Raw genomic sequence first — 14,690 nt, forward strand, 5'->3', positions numbered from 1 at the left:
CCATTGTACAGCTATATGAAGTATATCCACAGTTTTGGCAAATTTGTTTAAGTGTCCCATGACAGTGTGGTCATCTGGCAGGTCACTGGCAAACATTGTGGGTTGAAGTAATAAGAGGGAGTGAGACATGTGAGTGTCACATGTCATAACCATCAGAATATCAAAATATGCATGGTAATGCAGTTGCTGTTATTCTATCCACTTACTGTCTTTGTAGGGGCAAACTGTGAAACATGTACCTATCACTGGGCCTTTGCCCCCCCCTTTATGTATGGTTGTGTCCAGATCCCTTGCTATATGGGATTGGGAGGTATGGTTGGTCTGTAGAAGGCACCTTAACATACAGTCATATATGCTCCAGGCTGCAGCTGCTACTGCAGCCTGGGACACAATGGGCCTAGGACACATTGGGGGGGGGGTGAACAATCTGGAGGCTTGCAAGCTGTACATGTAACTGTGGCAGCTGTGCCAGCCCTGTTGTTACAGTAGACCCATGGTAAGGGTACCCATTATAGTCCAACTGAGGCATGTGCGTAATGTACATCTGTTATGCAACAGTACCAATAACAGAGTAGTAGGTGATATATAGTGAGACTATCCGAATATGTGCAGTGTGTCCTACCTGTAGGCCTGTGCCTTGCAAAACTAGGTAGCTGGTATTACAGTAGCAATAACCTATGGTGATTAAAATTGCATGAGTCAGTCCTTACTTGCTGTGTTGTTTGTAATTGAAGTGCAACACACTGGATTCAAACCCAGGACTGTGTGTGGCAAAAGTTTCTGTATGCAAGGCATTTAACCGATTGATCTACTGAGTCAGTGTTGCAACAGGTGCATTTGACAGATATATATGCATACATACAGCTGTGACACACATTGTCTGCATCCATTGGTATATGCATGGCTTTTACAGGCAGTTGTTCTGCAGCAGAGTCCAAACTGAACATATGTACTGTGCCATTGATGCCTTAGTAGGTGTGTTTAAAGATGTTGCAGATAAAAGGGAATATTTACCTGCTATCCCAAACCTAAAGTTTATTTGGCTGTCTACTGGTGTATTTGTGCATCAGAGTCCAAGTTACATTTCCATTTCTCTGATTAAGTTCAATTGCAGTCTGTCAGTGGCAATCACTATGTTTTCCTAAAAACACCTGCTTTAACTGAGATCTGTGTGGCCTAGTGCGTTAGTGCAGTAGGCTGTAGTTGAAAGGGACTTGGGCTGGAATCATGGCAGGGGAGATTATTTTATACAGGTGCCTAACACTGTGGGAAACAAATAGGATCATTAAGGCAGTTTAAAGCTCTTTTAAGCAGGTTTGTGCAGTTTTGCATGCCATGCTGCATAATTTCAATTTGCTTAGGTCCGCGCAAACCCACACCAAAAAAATTAAAAAGAAAATAAAAAGGGGGTGATGTGGTGATAGGATAGTGGTGAAATGGGAGCATGTGGGGGGGGGGGAAACATAGTGAAAGGCAGGTAGGGATGTGCAGGACAGGTCTAGGGAAGGACCATAGCTTTCCATTTCTTGTACAGCAACAGCTGTGCATTTTGACAGATTTTGAGGATGAATTTGAACTCTCAAACACCAGAAAAAGAGATGTGAGGACAACATAAATGTGTTGTCAGGCCAATTGGACCAAATTAGTTGTGTCCAGTGGACATGTGTGTGAAATGGAGAGCTATGTATGAGGTGATATATATATATATATATATATATATATATATATATTTTTTATAAGGAGAGATTGGAATGCTGGGCAAGGGATATAGGTACATGAGGGGAGGTAAGTTGGGTAGGAGAGGATGCAATTGCAGGCAGGCAAGACAGCTGACAGGAGCAATGTGTGACACATGAGTGGGTAAACACCTTGGATGGAGAGGGTGTTGCGGAATCTGAGGAGCATGTGCATCCAGAAGGCAGCAGCATGACTGAGGTCCCCAGCCATGGGTAGTTCACACTGCTCCTTCACTACCACAAAGGTGGCTGTGCTGGAGGCTTGGCACCAGGGCCAGCATGCCCCACCAGGTTGTCGAGTCTGCCCTCAAGCCAGTGCAGATGTCATTCATAACTCCTATGAAGTATCCTGCACACCATGGCTGTTAATCAATCCTGGGTGACTACTACCCCTCTGCTATTGCTTTCAGGGTGGGGACGAGCCCCGTCCCATGAGTCAGTTCCACCTGAAGGTGGTGCAGGGCCAGCAGAGGGGGCACCAGAAGCTGACTGAGGTAGGGTAGGTGGATCAACAGGAACCAGCTTACCCTGATATGCTGTGATGATGGAGGTGAAGCAATACATTTAGGATAGTTATGAACAAAACCGTTGTTAGTAATAACAGCATGCCAGAACTTTGAAAATAACCCCATTATATTTCAATGCATATTATGTGAAACACAACAGTGAATATCAGAACAGGCAGTATATTAACAGCATGCCAGTAACAGCTATGGCACATGGCCAACAGAATAGGTAATTTAACAGAATATGTTAATATGAAACCATTGTGATACATAACAATAATAAAACACATGCCCCAAAATAAAGTTCATGGAACAACGTATGTTGATTGTAAACCATAACCAATGAATAACAATAATAAATATTTGAAGATAATGGGTGGGAGACTCCATTAATACCATTCTAGGCTATACAGCTGACAACAGTACTTCCATCTACTCTACAGGTCTGTCCTTTCATTATGTGTAAGAGTGCCCTCTAGTTGCTGTAGCATGGACATACCGCTCAAGCTATCCGCATGGGACAGTATGGGCCAAGCAGTAACAACTGCAGGTGAACAACTACACAAAATATTTGCACATCAGGTGTACCTATATTACTACCAAGCTGTATTGTGGGCTGGTGTAGTATTACTTTGCTGTTTACATAATCATGTTGATTATACATCTGTGACAGAGGGATTATGCAACATAATTACATTCTGTGACAGCATGACACTTGAAAGACATGTATGTGTACAGTACAGAACGTTAACAACTATCATACCTTGCTTAGCAGGCGTGGGGATAGAACACAATAGCAGTGACAGCAGTGGACATCTGCATCACATGTATTAATTGACTGCAACTACCTTCAACACACACTCCAGGTATGCAGTCATACCAGAGCTTACACATTTTATTTATTTTATTTTATTTTATTTTATTATTATTACACTTATTTCCTGGTTTTTATGCTGTATTTTCACATTTCTGGTAATAACTGTAACAGTCTGTGAGATGTAAACACACAATAATGTACTCATAATATGGGCTACCACACCCATTTATCTGTAGTTTCTGTGGAGAGAATATCTGTAAACATTATGTGACTTATACTGTAATATTTAGATCTACAAAGCACTGGATTCGAACCCTGGTCTGTGGGTTGCAAAAATGTACTTCAGACACAGCATTTAGCAAACTGAGCTACTGAGTCACTCATGACTATTGACTGACTGATATTTGCCTAGAGCTCACCTGGCACCAGAATATGACCTGCTAATAGTGATACAGTTTTATACTTGACTGCAGCATGACAGAGATACTAGGTAAAGTATATATGACTACATATAATTCAGAGTTGGTGTGTTGAAGTGCTGAAGTTAGCAGCCAGTATCAGATTATGGGTTATTATACAAAGACCCCCCATTAATATTCCAAAACGTGCACGCTGATTGGTCAGCGTGCATGTTGCAAATCAGAGTTATAGTAATGGAAAAAGGTCCGGTCGCCCGGACTTTCTCCATTATTATAACTCTTTTTTTTTTTTTTTACAGCAACAGAGAATGTAAGATTTCTGTTGCTTTTTACAACCTGTCTCGCTATGTTAAACGAGTTTAACATAGCGAGACAGCTTTAAAAAAAGCAACGGAGCATCTCCGTTGCTTTTTTTAAAGCTGGCTCACTATGTTAAACCTGTTTAACATAGCGAGACACTTTAAAAAGCCATGGAGATCTTGCTTTCTCCATTGTTTTTTTCAAAACTGTCTCGCTATGTTAAATGGGTTTAACATAGCGAGACAGCTTTAAAAAAAGCAACAGAGATTCTCTGTTGCTTTTTTTAAAGCTGTCTCACTATGTTAAACTCCTTTAACATAGCGGGACAGTTTGTAAAAAGCAATGGAGATCTTGCTTTCTCCGTAGCTTTTGCCCACAGCTCTGATGTACTGCGTAAGTATACGCATGCGCAGTACATCAGAACTGCTGCAGAATACCAGACATCTGTGGAAGGGCAGCAAGGAGACATTATACAATGCCATTATTTAAGAAAAGTAATTATTTTTTTTCTTAAATAATGTCATTGTATAATAGCAATAACCCACTTCTGGGTGTGGGTATTGCTGGATTTACCCATGGTTGTCTTTGTTTGCCCACTCGGGCTTCCCCTCGTGACCAAACCACACCAACCATGGATAAATCCAGCATTACCCACACCCAGGCATGGGTTATTGCTGTATTATTCCAGGTGTACAACTAGTATACTGTTATACCTGACTGCAGCACCATACCTCACAGCCTGAATGCTTGGAGCTGACATGCAATGATGACAACAAGACAATCCTGCTGTACACATTCACCTTGGTGTTATTGCTATTGCTCCATGTGTCGCTGTAGACCCATTGTCATAAGTGATTTATTACAAAACTACTCTGAACCTATGCTTATTGCACAACAGACGTTATTAGAGAAACTTTCAGTCAGTTACTGATATAATTTCATGTTTTTATTGCACAACAGCTGTCACTATGGCAGTGTTGCAACACAGCTGTTATTCCACAGTTATTGCACTACTCAATTTTATTGCACATTATAGTTTATTACGGTTAATGCTTTACTCTTCCCTGCTTATGGCATTACACTTGGCAGTCTGCACATCTTGCAGTACAGGTTTAAGTCCACATTCACTGCAGTACGATCTTTACTGTATATACCTAATCACAGTTAATGTTTTACTCTTCCTTGCTTATTTGACTATAGATAGCAAAATACATCTGTACTGACCATACTCACGGTGCAACCTGGCCAAGTGCTTGGCATGTGCCTCAATGCTACAAGCCCTTTCCTCTGCAGCTGTTGGGACAGAAGCACACCATTATGCATACCAGTTTAGCACACATTCAAGCTTAGATATAGGTGAAACACAGGTAACGGTACTTACATACATGTTGGACATTCCTAGCCCAGAATTCTTGGACCCAGGTGTCCAACAGAGCTCTCTTTCATCTTTCCAGGTCATCACAGTGGTGACGACACTGCTCAACTGTGTGGGGGAGGGCCTTCTTCTGATTGTCGAACTTTTAAAAGCTCAACTTTCATATGACCAGGACCGTATGATCGAGCTGTTAAAAGCTTGACCCCTCTGAATGGAGATCTCCATACAGCACGGAATAGGAAGATTTCCCGTTTCCACCCCCTGCTAGGCACATTTAGGTTTTCTTTTTCTTTTTTTTTTTGTATTTTTTTTTTACATGGTTGATGTTTCAAATGTTCAATTATATGGTCTCAGCTATATGAAAGTAGAACATTTGAGATGTCCATCATTTATTTATTTTAGTTTACATTTGTTGATCGGGATAGTCTGACTGGATACATGTCCATTTTCAGTGGAGGCCCGAGGAGAAAAGTTTCAAAGATAGTTACAAAAGCAAACATAGCATAATACACATTAACCAAAGTTTACAGACTCTGTTGAGACATGTAAGTTATACAATCTCACAAACTTATGATATTGTTTAAGAAATAACAACACATATAAATTGCAGATGAAATAGTGTTGGTACACAAATATTACTAAAAATTTAGTCAGGCTTGGAGCAAGAACATAACCAATGAGAATTGAAATACTGCTTGAGACTTTTCTTAAATTGAGTTAGGGTAGTGTCTAGAGTAATATCAGCAGGCAGTGAGGTTCAAGTTTTGCCAACAGAGTTGGCAAACAGAGAGTCACCGGCTGAGTTATTGGATTTGACAGTTTGAACTACCAGTCTATTAGATGAGCAAAGTGGTCTGAGGTTGCAGTAAGGGTAGATAATATTTTTATGTGCAGGTGTATTATCAGGTTAGTTAACTACTTTATGAACCACTATAAGTTGGTTGTACTGAATTAGGCTGGGCAGTTCTAGCCAACCAAGTTAATTTAGGTCTTTACAGTGATGTGTTCTGTAGGGCATGCCAGTGGAAAATCTAGCTATGTGCTTATAGCAGCTACAGAGTTTATTAAGATCAGTTTTGTTTAAGTTGGTAAGTAAAGGGGAGGCACAGAAAAGGGTAGAGAGTAGATGGGAATGGGCAATGACAGTTCTAGCAGGTGGAGTTAGAAATGGTTTAATCCTATATAGTGAGCCAAGTTTTTTATTGATGGTTTTGATCATGTAAAGTAGACATGCAGGGGATGCCAGTTATACTGGTAAGGACTTTTGCCAGCTGGTCCCAGGCCTCTGTTTTGCACTTTGAGCCCTGGTAACCTCCCTGCGTCAGCTGGCCCTCATGTTTTTTTACAAGGAGTACAAACATGACCTTGGACTCCTGAATGCCCCAATGCTGCACCCGAAAGTGCAAACCCTCTGTAACATCTGTCATTGTACCCTTTAGAGTCAGAGTTCCAATGGGTTATGCTGCATATAACCCATTTTCCTTCCCTTACAAGCCATTGAGCAGCATTTAAAAATGCAGCACATCACTTAGCATTGCAAAAACCAGTGCAGCGCAGCTGAGCATTGCAAAAACCTGGTCTGCTTAGCACTGCTTAGCAGTGTGCAAACCAACCAAGCAGTGCCAAGCAGTGCATAAACATTACCTGTTGTTCTTTGTTTATGCAGTGATTAGCAGGTCTTAGCAGAGCTTAGCTGAGTGCAGCAGGCCAATATTTAAAAATAATATGTGTAATTTTTATTTACAACAAAAATGATAATTTGCTCTTCTATATATTCAAACCTTGCACCTACTGCACATGAGGCCATAACTCTAACCACTTAGCTATGTGAATGTGTAAAGTCTTACTATACCTTTACATATATGTACCTCTGAGCCGACTTTAAGCAGTGCTGAGCACCGCACCACACCCTCCAAACCTGCTCAGCTTCGCTTAAACTTCACCTTTACATAAATAATTAAATACATCAGGTTTCTATTTTTAGATGTCTTGTGACGTGGCGCCTCTTGGCACTGCTGCACTCTGTGCCGTGCAAATATGCTTTTTATAAAAATAAAAAATATATATAAATGACTTTGGTATACTTCTATTGTACAATGCAACAGGTGTATTACTCATATGCGGACACAGTTAGCACCACACTCCCTACACTGAGTCATAAACCATGTCCCATGGCTCGCCCGTGGCAATGCGCCATGTTTAATGTGCATGGCACGCTACTAAGGGGGGAACCATGTACACGGACATGGTAACCTTCCATGTAGGCTCCACACTATGCCTACATGGATTTTATTAAATCTAGGGGATATACACAATATCCAACCTTTTCAATCCAAACCAAACTTCAAACAATTATAAGGGTATGTAGAAAAATATAGAAAAATATAAACAATTTGTATATGTAAGGAGGCTATTAAATAAACCCTGTTGAAGTATGTAATCTGACTTCCATTGCCCTGTGCTTTAAAGCATTATATATAGATGCAGTGTCATTAATGCCTGGTTCATGGCAAGCATTTAAATACATCTGCCAAATCAAAAATAAAACTTTTGCTCTTTAACAGCATCTCCCCCTTTCTTATTCTTGACAACGCAGTTGACAACAAAACAGATAAACCTTTTAAAATTTACAAATGTTAACAAATGCCTAAACAGAACATTATTCATTCTGGTAGACCTTATCTTATAAATATGCTCTAAATTCTCTCTCTCAGCCTCTCGGGTACCCAATGTGTAGAAAATAAAAAAGAAAAACTTTGACCCACTAAGTCCCTTTGTCCCTTCACAAAGTTGGGAGTTTATAAGAGTTAAAAACACAGCAGCATTTTCGATGCTGGCCAGGATTCATCTGTCATCTAAATCCCAATCAGTAGCCCTGCCAGGGCCTAAGTTTGTCGAATTCATGAGCAGCATACCAAGGATTGATCTGAGTAGATAGTTTGCATCTTCTGATGTCACATTACATGCAACAGAAGTTAAATCTAATGGTACATTAAGTCTGCAATTGAAAACCTTCAAACAAACACTATTAAAATGCAAGACTATGCACGTGAATAGCTGTTTTTTGGTGGAATGCATTTGAGTGAAATGGGTTGCAAAGGGGTTACATTTATAGAAGTTCTCCACAGGTACTGTGGTGAATTGTATATTTCACAGTGAATTCTTAGAACTTTTTGACCATATGAGGCATGAACCGATGAAACTGATTATTAGGGATAATGAGCCCAAGTTGAAGCAAATGCACAGAGAGATTAAGGCACAAAAAGGAAATAGTGAAAAATACTTGTTATTTGGCACATACAAAAAAGAGTATGTTGTCATTTTTGATAAGATGGACAAACTATTTGCCCATAACAAGGACAGGAAACAGAGAAAGTTAAACAGGGACATGAATGAATGTTTAGAAAAGACAGCATATCCTAAGCCCTATGAAAACAGGAACACTAATGCTAAAGCAGACAGGTCATCTAATACAGCAGAGGTCAATGAGAGTGACATTGACAAGGATGAGACACTATTCAGTGACCAAACAGATATTTTAGAAGAGATGCAACCCCGGAGGCCTGAAATGCTGGCAAAGCAACCAAATAAATTCACTTATCTCAGGAATTCCAGTATCAAAGGCCAACACCGGAAGGCGAGAGGAAGGGGCAGGAGGAGATAGGAGTGAGTGGAACCTTGAACACACCAGGTGAGTTTAATGCTTTTAGGGTATTCTGTTTAAACAGAATCAGCATTACTAACATTTTTCTTTACTAAGTAAGGTTTTAACATCTGCACCCTCTTTTAAGACTGATCTAGCCAGTGCTAATTCAGTTAATCACTAATCACTATACACTAGGCAATTAAACTTGAGACTGTACTTTTGAGAATACCAACCATGACAGTTCAGGTGAGTTATTGAAAAGGAAAAATATATTTATACTACCCCTTTACCCCATGGGAGCAGTTTTTGAAGCTTAGAGGGAAGATCGTATTAGGAAAATTTATGCAAAGAGGCACCCCTTTGTTGACAATGTCACTGTACAAGAAATGTTTACTTTGAAAGTATTGATGTGCAATAGAAGTATCAAGGGGGGGGGGGTGAAGCCCAACAAGCATGGGGGTGTTTTTGTTATTATGGACAGTGAACTATACTCTGGCAAAATGAGATTTTGAACAACATTGGCACCTACAAGACAGTGTCTAAAAATGAAGTAAACTTCACTTATGCCAAGATAGACTTGTGCAAATGATATGATCAGAAAAGAAAGTATTACAGAGGAAATTTATGAATATTTAAGAGTAGTCAAAGCTATGGTTCACTCAATATTTAGGATACCAAAGGCACAAGGATGTTATTGATTCTAGTTTCAGGACAATTGTTGCTGCGCAAAAGTCAAAGACGGTACCTTTGGCTACTTATATTGATTTGGATTGTAAACATTTATTGGCTGTCCAAGAAGATACTTTATGAGACTCATGGCACTTGTTGCAAAATCTAAAATAGTTAGACCTCATAGAAGACATTTTGTTTGCTACCATTGATATTGTAAACTTATTTTCTTTTATTCCCCAGGACATAAGACTTGAGAGATTATTCTTCTAGATGAGCTTTTGGATTTGCTATTAAAAACATTTTTTTTTTTGAGGATGAATATCATCATCAGATTATAGGAGTCAGCCATGGGATCAGCCTGTACCCCACTTTATGTGAACCTGGTCTTTTGAACATATTCACTTTAAACTATTTTGATTCAATGTATGCTTATTTTAGAGTTTTGGATGATATACTCATTTTATGGAAAGGGGATGTTATTTTTTTTTTGAAGTTTGTTGAATTTTTGAATGGTACTGCAAACTTTTTAAGGTTTACCTGACAGTTTGATGATTATTTAGATTTAAGCATAGGCAAGGATCTGACAAACCAGAAGTTCACCTCTATCATTTATTGTAAGCAAACTTTTTCCAGTTCCTATCTGCTCTTTGACAGCTGTCACCCTTACTTTCAGGAAAAAAAGTATAGTTAAGGGACAACTGATATGGCTGTTGAGATTGATTAGTAATGATGAGATATTTAAAATTTTAATGGGGGAATTATTTGAAATGTTTTATTCCAGGGACAACCCTTATGATTTGTTGAACTGCATAGGGAAAGAAATTATAAAGGGTAGGAGAACATGTTTTGTCCCACTTTTGCTGATGACAAAAACGGTACAATGAACAATGAAAACAGGAATGTAACTGAGAACAAGCAAGGGCCAATGGTTATACCATTTAACATCAACACCTCTGAGTTAACTATGTCCCTTTAAAAACTTGGAACCTTACATTCTCACAGAAAATGAAGCTGAAGTTAGGTGATTTACCTTTGTTTGTATTTAGTACAGGTAGAAATTTAACATATTGCTTGGAAAGTAGGTAAACTAAAAGTTTAGGTTACCGTCTGTTGGTTAGTATGTCAAAATGTGGTAAATGCAAATATTGTAGGTTTGTTAATAAAAGACTATGTCAGTACAGAAGGGTATGACAACACTATAGGATGTTCAAGTTTGTGTAATAGTGATTCCACAAGCAGTGGTCTGTTTGCCCACCTGTGTTTCTTGCATAACTGTATGTTGGGAAGACAAACAGGAGGCTAAGAGATAGAATTTATGAGCATGTTTATGACGTAAAGTCTGACAGAGTGACTTATGCTCTGTTTTGACATTCATTAGCATGTGCATATTTCAAAAGGTTTATATTTTTTTGTCAACAGAGTTGTCAGGAATGAGAGAGTGGGAGATGCTGGCAACCTATTATGGCAAAAATAATTTATTTGTCAGCTGCATTTAAATCCTTGCCACGAGCCACAATTTAATGGCACTGTGTCTATATCCAGTGCTTTGAAGCACAGGGCAGTGGAAGTTTGATTACATACCTAGAAGGGTTTATTTAACAACCTCTTTACATATACACTTTCTTTATATTTTTCTACATTTTTATTTCCTTTATAATTGCTGGTTTGATTTTTGGTGATAGTGAATTGAAAATGTTAGCTATGAAATATATATGTATACATGTGTATACGTACGTGTGTGCATGTGTGCGTGTGTGTGTGTGTGTGTGTGTGTGTGTGTGTGTGTATATATTTAAATATATATATATATATATATATATATATATATATATATATATATATATATATATAGGTTCTGTTCCTTTAAATAGGTTGGAAGCAATTAATGTGGAAGTGATTGTGATTGGTTGGTAAAATTTTTAAATCCTGTGCAAACTGCAGCATTTTTAATGCTAAAGTCTCAGTTAAGTAAGGGGATGAAAGCACTTAGTAGATTAAAGTTTTTTTATTTTCTACAGATTGAGTAACCTGGACTTTATTTTTTTTTTGATTTTGATAGTTTGTTCTGTCCTAGTTTTAATTAAAGAGTTTTGTTTAAATCAAGGATCTGAACAGTGTGCTAAACCATGAACAGTGAGAAAAGACGTACATTGAAAATTTTTGGTCCTCTAGCCATTCCAAATAACATTTTTCATCAAAAAGAGAAGGGAAAAAAGGCATTTCACCTTTGCTGACTTATTTCATTTGCACTTATTGTCGCCTGTGTTGTAATATAGGTTTTCTGTACTTTTTTTGCATTTTTTTATCATTTTTAGTGTAAAAAAGTATGCACTTTGCTTATAATTTTAACTTTGTTTGGTGCTATATGCTTGTAGCTTGATTTGCAATAAGTGAGAGTATTGTAACTTACAAAAGGATCTGTGCTCATACAATCACCTACTAATTTATTTTTGCCTAAAGTACATTTACTAATCAGTTCTGCCTGATCTGGGGCACAGATTTGTAGTTGGATTCACAAGAGTGGCAGTATTGTAATTTACAGCAGTGTTTCCTATAGCTCCTCATATTCAGAGGTTTGTAAATTCTGCTAAATATTGACAGTTAAAATTTGCACTTAAATAGTGCTGTCTGTTACATCTACTGCTTTTCTTGACTCAACTTCATATATTTGCTACTGTTACCTCAGCCTCTTTGTTACAATAACTACTGTTTCCCTGTTAATTTATGTTACTTCTTTCCCTGCCATAGTTTTATAATTGTTTGCAGTTCTAGACCACCTGCACCCTACAATTTGCAGTTTACATTCACAGTAGTGAAAGAAATGTGTTTTTGCCGCAGGATCTAATTAAATGTTTAACATTTTTTATTTTTCTGACTGGTTTATGTCCCCAGCTCCTCTCCTATAACTTGCTCTGAACTATGCTTGCCCACTCTCTTTGAAATGAGATTCTGAACAGTGTAGTAAGCCCAGGACAATGAAAAAAGAGCTAAATTCATTTTGGCATCTTCCAGGCATTCTAAACAGTGTTGTATTTTTATTTTTATTTTTTTTTTATGAAAAAGGAAACAAACAAACAAAAAAAAGCCATGCTGAGCTGTGCTTAGAGCACTGTTGCTGTTGAACTCTAGCACAACACATACACAAATTTTTCTCCATATAAAGCCTTGCTAAATCAAATGGCCTTCAGTGTTTAAATTTTGTGGCTGTAGCAATCCATGCTAAGTGCCATTTAGACACTCTAAGCTACAATAAACTTCACTTAGTCCAAAAGAGTCATTTTTAGCTGTCTGCTTCAGCTGACTAACCGAGATGATACCATCATCTATTATCCTTCACCCCTGCATCCTTATACCCCATATATCTACCCACCCCAGCATACTTCCTGTTGAAACCTTGGGATAGCATTTCCCCATAATGTTTGTTTCCAGTTTGATTGAGATGTGTATTTTGATACAATGGAAAAATTGTCTCATACTGTCTGACTATCACCTATTACTCAAGCAACATAATGTTATGTAGGAGAAACGCATTTATATAATGTCCTTGAAGACCAAACTCTCACACACAGACAATCAAGACATCATGGTTTTCAATAATACACAACACAACCCATCATGAATCTCACACAACACATAATCAATCATATACTGAGGTTCTAAAGACCAACTTGCCTAAACCACAGAGACCTCTACAACATAATACATGGCATTAAGCACCCTCAGCAAGACTGTCAGTCTGCAAAGGCTAACACCTCACTTAGCACTAGGATTCCCAAAGTCTTAGATGCTACGCCCATAAGGCAGACAAATATTCTAGTCATATGAGACTCCATTGTAACATACAAAGATGCACCTCTTACCAGTCTGAGCAAGGAAACAGTGAGAGTAAGTCGTTTGCCTTGTGCCATGATCACATGCATACAAGTCAATGAATAGCAAGTACCATGTGGGTATAAATGTCCTCCCCAGAATATATGAAGCGAAACATGATGGAGTTCTGTGACAATGTGTCCCGGGTACATATGAGCAGCATTCCACCTTCTCTAAATATGATGCCTCAACATGAGCATGAATAAATAAATAAATGAATAAATAATTGACTTCAATAATTGGTTTAGCTTTTGGGGTCATTCAGAAGGGGTAAAATATTTGTCAGCCTGCAAGGACATAAGCGATAGACCACCCTGCTTTGTCAGGAATGATCCACACCTGTCTCCTTTAGGTTTTTGAATATTGGCTAAAACATTTTCCATCCGGTGATGCCATTTTTACGCAATGCCAACCAAATAATTCTACCAACATAACTATATAAGGAAAGGATAAGGTAAAGGTTTTACTGATCAATGCTAGAAACTGAGACAAAAAAGTCCACCTTTTACAAGCCCTTCATTCCTTGGAGGACATAAAGATTTGCGCAGTGACAGACACATGGCTTATTGGTGGACAGTACTCCAGCTGTGCAGGGCCATCCACATATTTTTGCCAGCTACTATGCAGGAGGGAAAAGGTGGTAGTGTCTCAGTGTTTATCCAGAAGAGTTTTACATCTAGGCTAGTTAAACAACATGATCATTAGAAACCCTCTATGTCCAAGTCGTTACCATTGAAGCCTCTTACAACATTATAACCAGGTATAGAACTCTCTCTATGACCTAAGATGGCCACAACACCTACATACAAGAACAGGAGTCACCATTTTCCTGGGTGACTTTTAACTATATAACTGCAGACAGGGAAACCTACTCCACCTGCATTGTTAATGCAAGTCCTCTGGAACAACTAGTGAGAGTACCAACTAGGTAAAACAACATCCTTGACTTAATCCTTACTAATATGGATGGATTGTGCTCCACCACTACCATATCATCTTTGCACATCATGTCAGACCATAAAACTGTTCCCCTTGAAATAAAACTGAAACCTGAAACGCCAGCAGTGCTTAGAAAATTCTTCAAGACTAAATACCTATTTTTAAGTGATACCATGGCAAGTTTTGGAGCCCCACCTCAGAACCAGTAAACTCTGCTGAGTATGTGAAAAGGTATACCACTAATTTGTACCACCATGTTAAAAAATGTAAAGAAGCAGCTGTAAAAACAAGTCTAGGGCTAACAACAAAAGCAAACCTTATTAGTTGAATCAATACATTAACAAGCACTACAATAAAAGGAAGATAAGTATAGCCATAAATCAGAAGACAAACTCACAGCAAGCTAGATC

This window comes from Protopterus annectens, chromosome 2.part1 (assembly GCF_019279795.1).
Source record: "Protopterus annectens isolate FY-2018-M chromosome 2.part1, PAN1.0, whole genome shotgun sequence".
Taxonomy (NCBI): Eukaryota; Metazoa; Chordata; order Ceratodontiformes; family Protopteridae; genus Protopterus; species Protopterus annectens.